The sequence below is a fragment of the Artibeus jamaicensis genome, unplaced genomic scaffold (genome assembly GCF_021234435.1).
Source record: "Artibeus jamaicensis isolate MK-2021 breed Jamaican fruit bat unplaced genomic scaffold, CSHL_Jam_final scaffold_474, whole genome shotgun sequence".
NCBI classification, from domain to species: domain Eukaryota; kingdom Metazoa; phylum Chordata; class Mammalia; order Chiroptera; family Phyllostomidae; genus Artibeus; species Artibeus jamaicensis.
This window is the reverse complement of record NW_026522046.1, coordinates 242,969-255,233: the sequence shown is the minus strand read 5'-3', so window position 1 is coordinate 255,233 and position 12,265 is coordinate 242,969. Positions and strand designations below refer to the sequence as shown.

Genomic DNA, 12,265 nt, shown 5'->3' with positions numbered 1-12,265 from the left:
GTGTATGTGTGTGTAGAGACATATAATATAATTCTTTTTCATTTTAGCTTCCAGTGAATTTTTTTTAAGATTAAAAAAAAAATTCAAGAGGGGAAGGAAGGAGAAAGAGAGGGAAACATCAGTGTGTGGTTGCCTCCAGAGTGCCCCCTTCTGGGAATGCAACCCCGGCACGTGCCCTGACTAGGAATCGAACCAACAACCCTTTTATTCACAGGCCAGTGCTCAATTCACTGAACCACAATAGCCAGGGTTACCTTCCAGTGAAATTCTAAAAAAAAAAAAAAGAGCAAACAAAAGCAATTCTGGGGATAAAAATCTTTTGTTTTTAATTATTTGCAAGCAGACAAAATTTATGACATCTATTCTCCAATTAAATTACGATTTGTATAGGCAAGTAATGATGTAATCATTGTGATTGCATTAAAAAAAATTGAATGAAGTAGCTGTCAAGTTAGTAATATACTTCTAAATGGTGATTCTGGCAAGATGAATGTGCAAAAATTCCATTTACTAAAATGCTCTTTGGAGTGGGCTAGAGCTTGTGCTAGAAGCTGTGAAGAAACAGAATTTCAAAAGGTGTGGATTCAACCTCACGGAACTTCTGTGCTAGCTGGATAATGAAAAGTAAGCAAACAGGAGTGAGAACTGATCTCATAAACTGCGCTCCACATAAAATTGTAGTGTTGTATATGTACAAGTTACATTTTGCTGCTATGTACTTTTCATTTTTACTATTGCATTACATATACAAAAAAAAAAGGTCAAAGAATTTTATGATACAGAACTAGTCTTTCCATTTTGGAGACTGGGAAAATTCAGGAACTAACAAAATGAGTAACTTGGCCCTATTATTAATGAAGAAAAGTTTTTGAGATTCAGGCCTTAACTTCTCATTCACTCTTCACATCTTCTGCCATTATAAATGACATGCTCTATTTGTCACAAAATCTCAAGGTTACAATCCATCCTTCTTGACACTCTTGGTGTCACTTGACACTTCTTTGTGGAGGGAGGCATTAATGCATGACTCTAAATCAGGGCAAAAGGACCATTTCTTATTGAAAATGAAGGACTGTGTAACCTAGAGATGCCTTGGAGAGTTTTCCCACTAGAGAGCTATAAGAAGAGACTAGGCAGCTTTTAGTTTAGGCATAGAAAAATCCCTGGAAGATGGGGAACTAGAAATAGCTAGAAGACGTTCAAAGCACCTTTCAACCTTGAGGAGTGACAATTTCTTCAGGTCTGCATTATTGTTATAATTATGTGAGTTTAAGAGGTATTAGAACACTAGAATGTGGGCAAAAGCAGATTTTTTCCCTTGGAAATCTTTTACAAGACCATACAGTTTCTTGACAACATCCTTTGTTAATGCTTATGACATATAATTCTGTCTTAGACAGCAAAGACCACACCCCAATTCTAATAATATGACTAGAATAGAACTTAAGCTGACATTGTTTGATACTCCTGCCCAAACAGTAATGGGCAGCAGTAAAGTTCTGAGATGGGAGAAGAGGAGGAAAACAAAAACTGGATACCTTAGCTACCTTTCTAAAGGCTGACCGTCCACTTATCTTTGTACAGATACCTCATGCTTGTACCAGTCTATTACTCATACACATTTCTTAATGATTGATTAAGAATGTCATTTTCATTCTTCACTCCCATAATATTTATTCTTATCAAAATCTTATGTATCATTAAGACATTCTCAGATGTCATCTTCTTAATATCTATTCTAATTGGGATTCAAAGTCTTTTCATTTGTGTCTCTAAGGTACACAGTCTTGGTATATTTCATATACCCTTTAATCTTTCTGACTTGTATTACAGTCATTTACACTTGACTTTATCCACTCTTCTAAACCCTGAACTCTATATGCAGAAACTGTCTTCTGCTTCTCTCTGTACCTTCCCAATTGTCTAGCACAGTACCTGGCTCCTGGCAGGCACTCAAAATATTTTTTCATTAGATGAAATGAAATTCTAATTAAATTTATCTCAATTTTCAACTTATGTGATGGTTCACTTAATAGGTCAAAAATATAAGTAAATACATGCCACTGACCATTAAAGTGGTGTTGTGTGGCTGCCAGGAGCTCAGGATTTGGGTGTGGAGGTCGAGTCCCTAAATGGGGAACTTCCATTTCTCAACTGATGGTGGCGGAGTTGCATTTAACCTAGCATCCACAGGAGAATATAGTATCTCCAAAAGGATGCAAATACAATAAAGTCTTATAAGTTATTTAAAATACCAAAAAATAAAAGATAGGAGCTTAGCTTTTGGAGTCAGGCAAAGTAAAAGAAGAATCTTGCCTCTACCACTTAAGTGACTTGAATGCACTGTGTTCTTTTATTTCCTTAATGTTTTCATCTGTAAAATTGGAAAAACATTTGTACCTCTCTTGGAAGGTGGTTGTCAGATTATCCTGATAATATTTAAGATGTTATCTTAAACATGATAATTTATGTGAGCAGGTTAGCAACATGGAACAGAGCTATTATGTCTGTTGTATCAGTTGCTAGGGATATATTGGTGCATAAATCACAACTACTGTCCTCAAGTATCCTGCAATCTAATAGAAAAGACAGAGAAAAACAGATACTTAGGATTCGTGTGATAAAGAATGTGCCTAAGTGCTTTGCTGACAGCATCTTCCCTTTAGCCACCACCAGCTTCACGTATTTTTGCCAACAGAAGCTGATCATTTGGATCATAGAAAAATATCTGCTTTTCTGCTCAACAGTTTAACGGCAGCCTAAACTTTCTAACAGAGGAGCTATAGGGAAGTTCTGAATTTATATTAGCATTAAATGAGTGTATCATATAGTCCTATGGTCAGAGAGAGCCATTTCTCCCAGCATCTTAATGTACTTTATGGGCATGAAGAATCATAAAAGTATTTCAGCCAGCAGTTCGAGAGTCAACCCTCTGTTCAAAAATGTTACTAAAAATGATACGAAGGAAAGTGATAGTCATAGAATCATAAAATTGTTAAAGCTTAGAGATAATTTTATCCATATCTCATTTTACAGATGATGAAACTAAAACCCTCAGAAGTAAAGTGATTTACCCAAATTCAAACAGTTTATAGGTGGAAGAGCTGAACCCCTAAGGAAACCTTGCATAGTTTCTTAAATGTCTTCACAGAACATCTACACTTTTAAATAAAAACCCCAAGAATTTAACTGGCTTCATCTAACTTCTTATACGAAAAGATTTTGCTTTAGGCACTCTTGGTAGGTAGTGATTTATCTTATGGTTTATCACAAATGGAAAAGGGAAACATGCTACTTCTCTAAACAAGGTTCACTATTAAACACTTTAAATGGTATAAAGTTATCTTTCACTTATCCAGTTCTTTCTCACCTTCACATACTTAAAGGCAATAAAAATAAGATATTGTCCTCCTATTCAATACGATACTGTGAGCCAAGCAAGCAAAAGGGAAACTTTCAGAGGTCAAAGATGAAGATTGGATACATAGCTCTAAAGTGAGTAGGAGTGCAACATCATTTCACATAGTAGGCAAGGTCAAAGCCAAAGAGGCTAAGGATATAGTTACCTATCCCTGCCACTGGGAAACTTGGGCTTGTGCTAAATGAAGATATAGGGTGAGAATTTCACTAGCCATTCAGACAAGGTTGGGCGCATTCAGGGTGGTATGGCTGTAAACTCACTAGCTATTCGATGCTGTGAATAATAGAGAAAAAATAAAAATTGAAAACTTAAAAAATGTGATGGAACCAGTGAGCTCAGTAAGGATGGGTAAAGAGAAGTGCACAGCCACTTTTCACAATGGAAGAGAAAGACCACTACAGGTGACACTGTAAGTGAGTATTTTACCCCACGGGAGACCATGCACAGTTAGGAAAGGTGGTCAGGCAATATAACATATAAGTACGTTGATACCCAAAGGACCAGAGAGTATGGACTGATCTTAAAGGGGCATAGTTCTATTTAAATGTTGAAAAACAGAAAAAAAAGGAGAACCAATGAATCAAAACAAGATTTCAAACAAGAATAGACTTAAGAAATAAATGTGTAAACAAACCAAATAGAAATCCTAGGCATGATAAATAGAATGATCAAAATAAAAACTAAATGGAGTAAAACAAAAAAATGTTTTTGGCCCTGGCTGGTGTAGCTCAGCGGATTGAGCACAGGCCTGAGAACCAAAAGGCTGCTGGTTCAATCCCCAGTCAGGGCACATGTCTGTCTCTCTTTCTCCTTTCCTTCTCCTGCGCCTAAAAAATAAATAAATAATCTTAAAAAAAAAGTTTGTTAATGATGGAGCAGCAAAGATACCAGATGTTAATAAACAAACAATAAAAATTCCTTCTGAATAATTTCTGGATTATAAGAATTCACAGTGTCTCCAGATCGAAAGGTATAATATGTTCATAATTCAAACCTCCTTGGCTACAAATGTTTAGCAATAAAATTGTATATAGTAGACAGATAAAGAGGTAGAAATATAGATGGATAGATACATAGATGACAGATAGATACAGAGATGATATAACAGAGAATCAGAGAGAACATAGCAAGTAACATACACAAGAGGTAACCAGAGTAATAGAAACAGCTTATCTATCTCGGTGGATCAAAGACACATTGGACAGGCACATTGGTTAAAAGTAGAACTATAATGAATGTTATGGTCTCATTTTAAAAGTGGAGGGGCTTGGCTCCTGAATGGTTAAAAGAAATGAGTATTGTATACAAACTGGGAATTTGGAGCCAATCTTGCTACTTGGAACAGAGATAGAGTTGTTATTGTTTCGTTATCTAAGGAAGCAGGATATAAAAATTATTCATGGCTGCTTGGGGCCAGAGCTTACATGGAATCTTGAACTTGGGAGTTGAAGGGAGGGGTACAGATATAGTCTTCAGAATAAGAACTGATAAAACCTGTATCCTTTCAAAGCTGTATCTGGGCAATGTTATCAATGTGGTTCTACATTGATGGGCTGGAGGATGCTAGTGGAAACTGCTAGAAAGTGAGAAGTGAATACAGAAGGATAGAAATATAACAGTGAAAACAAAACAAATATAACCTAAATTTCAACCTTAAAATGCACCTGGAATCTAATTCCAAATGCATGGAGTAATTTAATACTAACAAATATAGCAATAAAATCAATAATTAGGTTAGTAATTTACATAAAATAAATTTTATAGAGCATTTTGACAGACTTTAAAATAAGCACATTATTTTACTTTCTAATAATTCATTGTTGTTATAGTATGATATATTTATTCAAAATGGAGCTAATTTAAAAAGAGGTTAAAGAAAGTGACACACAACAGTTTGAGAAGATCTAGGATGTGCCTAATCAGATTTCCAAAGGAAGAATAGAGTAGTGCTGAAGCTACATTTGAATAGATAATTAGGCTATCGGCTGAGAATTTCTCAGAATTGAAGAAAGACATGAGTTGTGAAGTTGAAAGTGTGAAATAATGACCAAATAAGATAAATAAAAATACAAACATGTCAAATAAAATATAAATTAGGTGATTTGCTCAGGGTCTTACCGGACTGAAACCAAGGTGTTGGACAGAGCTGAGAATTCACCTGAGGCTGAGGTCTTCCCCAAGCTTGACAGTTGTCGGCAGAGTTGGTTCTGCCTGGGAATATGGCTATTTTGCTGGTTGTCAACTGAAGGTGGCTCTTGGCTCTTAGATGCCACCCTTTAACTTGCCACATAGCCCTCTCTACCACATGGGAGTTTGTGCTTTCCAGATCTGCACCAGAGTCTTTACTGCTTCTTATTTTTTTTTGTTTGTTTGTTTTGTTTTTCCAGAAATGTCCCAGTCCCTTGTATGGGTTCATTAAGGGGCTAGTCTCAGTCAGGATAACCTCCTTTTTGATTAACTCAAAGCCAACTGATTTGCAATCTTAATTAGAGCTGTAAAAGTTTTTATACTTTACAAATAACAAAACCTAAGAGTGGAAGTGAAATTAATATATACATAGTCCTTTCCACACTCAGATGGTGGTTTAAATTCTTAAAAATAATATTTCTATACATTAGTAACAACCAATTAGAAAATTTAATAGAGGAGTTACTATTCCTTATAGCTATAAAATATGAAATGTTGTGGCAGTCAAGAATCTAAGGTGCCCCAATATTTTTCTACCTCAGTATACATGCCCATACCACAAAAATTACAGATTTTATTCCACTGAGTAGGATTAAAAGACATGGTGGATCTCACCTGGGTGGACATAATCTAATCACAAGGGCCCTATACAAGTACAGTGTTTTCTCTCCAACTGACCGTAGAAAAGAAAGTTGGAGATCACACTCGAGTTGGCCTGGAAGGATGAAGGCACACACGTTGTAATCTACCAATAGAAAGAGGCAGCCTTTAGAACCTGTGAGCTGTCCCTAGCCAACTATCAGGAAATTGGAACTTCAGGCCGAGAAACCCAAAGAAATTAATTCTGCCAACAATCTGTATAATATTGGAATAATGATAGGTGATTCAGTTTAAGGAGTTAGAGCTAGATGGGCCTTCAAAAACTTGCAACAACATGCTTGTTTAACAGACAACAAAACCAGTACCTGAAGATGTAAAGCCACCAATCACCAACTGGTGAGCAGGTGGCCAGGCTTGGCGTTCCACATTGTTTTGAAATTTTGCCATTGTAGTGGCATAGATGTTTATTTCCATGACTATAAAACAAATGGATAGAGATACCCAATCTCTCTTAGCACCTCTGGTTTAACTAGTTTAATATTTGAGCAATTTTAAGAAGTACAAGCAAACTATATTTGACTTTCCTCTTTCCCACTAACGCAGTTTCCTTTTACTCTCTGGATCTACAAAGCAGTGTTTAGACTAGGTAGACGACAGGAAGTGATGTCTACAAGTAAACAAATAAGATTTTCACTGTGTAAACAATTCCAGATGGATCTCAGAAAAACAGCTTGCAAGGGCAGCCTTATAGAATCACACCACTGTAGCAGGAACACTGGGTAATGGGACAGGCTTTATTTCTGTGCACAGTTTGTGTTTGCTTTTAGTCAGCTGGGAAGGCAAAGCTAATGCCAGCCCAGCACAAGGAAAGGCTGCCTCTGTTTATGTCTTAGTCCCCAAGGTAGGAGGTTAACTTTGGGGATGACAGATTAAATGCTTTGGTTTGTCATTTATATCACTGTGCACAGGTAGCTCTCAGGCATCTATATGATCTTGTACTATTTACTGCTCCTCCATCTGGTCCCAGGAAACCAGGTGTGAAATTCAGCACCGAGCAGTTTTTGCTAGCTGTGAACTGAGTTGAGCCAAATGGGCCATGCGGCCAGACTTTGGGATGTGAACATCATGGCTTATACCATGAAATTCAATTACATGTTAACCAAATTGTAAGATGTGCTCCAAGGAGAAATTTTGCTCTTTTAAAAAATGATATCACCAATTTTGGTTATCCCTGAAACAATGGGGCAACTGATACAACATTTTTATTTTCTGAGTATAAAAACAAACATTTTAATGTTATTTTTATTTGCTAATATAACTATTGAATATTACATATTATTCACTAGACATTAGATTCATTAGATATTTATTGACATTTTGGTACATATAGGTACTTCTTGAAGAACAGGTAAGGATGCAACCATTGACAAATTGCAGTGATTGTTGTTGGGCAGCCAACAAATGGTCCATGGGAATGAATATGGACAAAAGGGAAAAATTACATAAGAAATGAGGTAAGTGCCTCTTTGGAAGGTTAGAGAAGGAGAGCTGTTAGTTGAGTGAGATTAGGCATGGTTTTAGGGTAGGTTGGTATTTTGTTCGCTTAGCATTAAAAGATAGAAAGGATTTCAATGGACAGAGATGGAAGAGAGGGTCATTTCACATATGTGAAAGTCATTTTGATGTGGGAAGGTGTAAATTGTATAATGCACAGAACAAGAAATGACAAATAGTTTGATATAGTTGTAGCTGGGTTTTTTCCTCCTTCATAGTTGAACAAAGATTTATAGTCTCTTAATACCTGTTGCCTGTGAATCATTCATTTTTCTTTTTTCCACATTTTTATTGTTGTTCAAGTATAGTTGTCTCTGTACAGTTGTCTCCACTCCCCACCCCCGCCATCCCCACCTCCCACCCTGGATCCAAATAGAACTATGTCCTTCATCTCCCAGAGAATGGAACCAAGTCACAGATAATGTTAATAGTAGCTAACACTACTGGGGGATATTACTGCCAGGAAAAGTTCTAAGGCACCTTCCAAATGTTCTCTCATTCAACCTAATCCTCAAAGGGCAAAACATCCCTCTGAGGTAGAACTTCATTAACCCCACTTTACTGCTAGGAAACTGAGATGCAGAGAGGTGAAAAAAAAAACTTGTCAAAGTTAGCATAACTAAACCTAAAGCTTGGATTTAAACCAGGAAGGATGGGTTCATTGCTTCAATGTATAAATTACTTCTCTCAGCTCAGATGTGTTTAAGAGTGTGCACTTGAGCACTGATTTTCCCAACCAGTGCTTTCTACTTATCCCTCATAAGGGAAACTTAGAAAAATAATAATTATGCTTAGACATTTGGCATGAATTAGAAAATGAGCCATTAAATTTTTTGAGCAGGGGGATGCTCAAAACTAATGTTCAGACTAGACTGGAAGAAGAGAGAAGCTGTAAGAGAAGGAATTACCGAGAAGGCTGTTACAGAAGTCTAGACGCGTGTGGGGGAGATGTTTTAGGGTTTGAGAGGAAAGGTTGGCATGGTCAAGCTATGGCTCAGGCTGTGGTTAAGGTGGGGTGGCTGACTCCTGAAGGTCCTGAAGCCACCCTCAGGAAATCTATTCTTTGTTCATAATGAGCCTCTTCAGCTCCAAGTGGGCATAACTCTAGGGCTACTCATGCAATTGGTTCCTCAGCAAGTAATTACATTTGCTGGTTATTCTAATTTGCTCCTTCTGTTGGTTTTGAAGAGATTCATCAGGCAAGGCTTTGCTTTTTGATAGCCAAGTGGTCTGATCACAGGCTTACTACCCCATGAATAACAACTATAAACTCTAGAAACAAATACAAAATAGTACCACATTTTTCAGACTATAAGATGCACCCCCTATTTGGGAGGAATAATGGTTGTTAATGCTGTGGTTGAGTTCAGTTTACATTTACATTGGTGAAATATTATGTTATTTGTGTTACTAAACATTTTATCGTATTTTTTGCTTCAAAATTTTTTTCTATTTTCCTCCTCCAAAATCTAGGTGCATTTTATGGTCTGAAAAATACAGTAGTTACCTAAAGGTTCTACAGAGTAAACATGAGGAGAATAGAAACTTGGAAGAAGGGGAATGCAGGAGGTAATTTCTTGACACTTTAGCCAGAGAGCAGGTGACATGTAGTGCTGTGAATAAAGAGTAAAACTCTAATAATTTGCAGACTTTCTGGCCTGTAGAACCAGAGGACACAGAGTTCAGGGTAAGGACTGCTTCTGAGTAGTAAGGGTAGAATCTCAAAAGGGATAATACCAAAGAGGAGGACCTCAAATCTGTGTACAAACTTTGCTCAAATCTGACTCCTAAACTGTACGTGTATGGGAAGACAAGGCAACCTGACTGAGGAAAGACAAAACAAGTCAAACAAAGCCAAATTTTGACTGAGATTTGAGCTACTGCCTAGGAGACAGTATTTATAATGTATGCCCAACTAAGTAACTGCCTACTACACAAAATGCCATCACTCTTTAGAAGAACAAATGTGACCCATTCTCTCAAGAGACGTAACAATCAATGGAGGTCAACCCTGAGAATAAGCGAATATACACATAAGTCAATTAACTATGCTCAGTAAGATACAGGAAAATGCACTCATAGTAAATGAAAGGATAGGGTATCTCAGGGGAGAAAATATAAGCTATAAAAAAAGGTACCAGTTGAAATTCTAGAACTAAATAGAGTCAGTGTGTACTTTATCTTGTGGTGGGGGTAGACCAAACAATGGTGAAATGGTGAAACCCATAGAAGAGCAGACTTGAGAATTATGTTTTGAGAAATTCCCAGGAGACCTCATGACTACAACAATGTTTCTTAAGTCACTTCAGTAACAAGGATGTTTTAACCAAATTTTAATGTTTGAAGAAAGTTCTCTTAAAAGTGAAGTCGTGGCTGGTTGCAGCCCAGTGGATTGAGCACCTGATTGTGAATCAAAGGATTGCTGGTTTGATTCCCAGTCAGAGCACGTGCCTGGGTTGTGGGCCCGATCCCCAGTAGGGGGCACATGAGAGGCAACCACTCACTGATATTTCTTTCCCTCACTCTCTCCCTCCCTTTCTCTCTAAAAATAAATAAAATATTTTTTAAAAAGTATTTCCCCATGAAATATACTGTTGGAAATTTCACCATTAGAAGAGTAACTCTTTAATAAGATGTTTTCCTTTGCACTACATGTTGAGAGCAAAACATATGTCACTATAACCAGAGGAGAGTGCATCACCAAGGAGATCAAGGACGTAGAATGAAAAGAAAAATAATCCACTCTCCATTTCTGCTGCCACCTCTCTTGTTCCTCACCTAGAACGAAATACAAGCATGTAAATTTCAGAATATGTTTATTACCTTGTTTACCTCATTAAATTACATCCATCCCTCATACTTTCAGTAAGAATTTAAGAATACTTAAACTACACATATTAGTGAGAAAGAGATATAAATATCTACACAGGTTTTACAAGCCATGTAGCGAAATGAAACAAAAAAAATTTCAAAAACGTGTGATATGATGGTTTTAAAATTAAATATTATGTTTTACTTTGACTAAAATATAAAGGCATTCTTCCTGTGTAATAATAACTAATCATTAATAAATAATGGCACCTTAGCCATTAAAATGTTAGTTACAAAGATTATGAAGAAATTAACAAGAGCAAATAAAAAAATAACATGTATACTCTAAATATAAGTTAAAAGAGTCTTTGTTAAGGCAAGATATAGAAAACCAAGAAAAATCAAAAAGAAGAATTTTAAAACTGAGGGGATAAAACTGTGATAGATTTTTCTTAATTTATCTAATAAATAAACTTTAATTAGCAATAATCGCAACTCGGATAAACCTCATTGGCTACAATACTGCCACTGCACAAAGCAAATAAAATAGCTTTCTCCTTCTGGCAACAGAGACTACAAGGAAAAGAGGGTTAGATTTTACTTTGATCATTAAATGACTGGTGATCTCCATAGAAAAAAAGCTATTCAGAAACACAGGAGTTTTAGAACTGCTCCTGCCTCGGGGAACCTCTGAGACTCCCTCACCCTGTGGGTCTGAAGCTGCCCTGATTTGCTCTGATGAAGCCCATACCCCTGTTCGTTCAGGCCACAGAAACTGAAGTGCAGTCTGAGGATCGACACAGAACATAGGATCTGTCTTGTTATTCAATAATGCTAGAAAGACTTGAAAATTTTTTTCAAGACATTCTTTAAAAAAATGATTCTCACCTCACAAGCTACTTTAGCACAAAGGCAATTTAAATTACATTTCAATCAATGATGCAAATAAAGCGTTTCTTCAAGCCCGAGAGTAGGAAAACAACACATTATAAATGATTCTTGAGGTTCAGACAGGCTCTGCAGATTTTTGCTGCTCTTGCAGAAAATGAGGGGATGGTGATTGCCACACCAGGTTCTTCTCAGAAAATGTGCATGAGTCCTGAAGGCGGAGCCGCATGTGGTTCACCTGATAATTTGTCTAGCACAAGAGAGGCTGAGGGGATGAAACAAAACCCCCTAAGATACAGGAACTCTACGATGACTTTATGCTAGCTCGGTTTATGTCCTTATGTACTGCTGTTTTTAAAGACTTCTGTGAATCCATCTCAGAGAGCTATCTCTCTCCTCCCAATCCAACATCTCTTAATTTACCATCTTCTTATGGCTCTTTTAATATTCTAACATCCATTATGCTTATAAGAGGCAATATGGAGAACATCATAGGTAGGGTTTTTTTTAACGGAACTCCATTTATCTAATAAGTATTTATCAAGTAAGTTTTCTGAAATTGTCAAATACACATAGTTCTCATTAATGAAATAGAGAGAATCACAACTGACTCAGCTGTTTCCATGAGGAGCACATGAGACAATATGTGTACACAGTTCAGCACAGACCTGAACATGAATAAATGATCAATAAACATTAGCTAGCAAATACTTTTCTCATCTCTTTTGCCAAATTTCACCTTCTTGAGTTAACTTCTTAAGACTAATCTTTTTCTGTATTACAAACCCAGCAAAGAAAATACAT

At 36.7% G+C, this 12,265-nt stretch overlaps 1 non-coding gene across 1 annotated transcript; it reads right to left on the bottom strand.

Annotated features, from left to right (window-relative positions):
- Positions 1-10,974: 10,974 nt before the first annotated feature.
- On the bottom strand, positions 10,975-11,113 carry LOC119039130 (U4 spliceosomal RNA). Its single transcript, XR_005080561.1, has one exon. It is a non-coding gene; the product is annotated as a U4 spliceosomal RNA (small nuclear RNA).
- Positions 11,114-12,265: the final 1,152 nt, after the last annotated feature.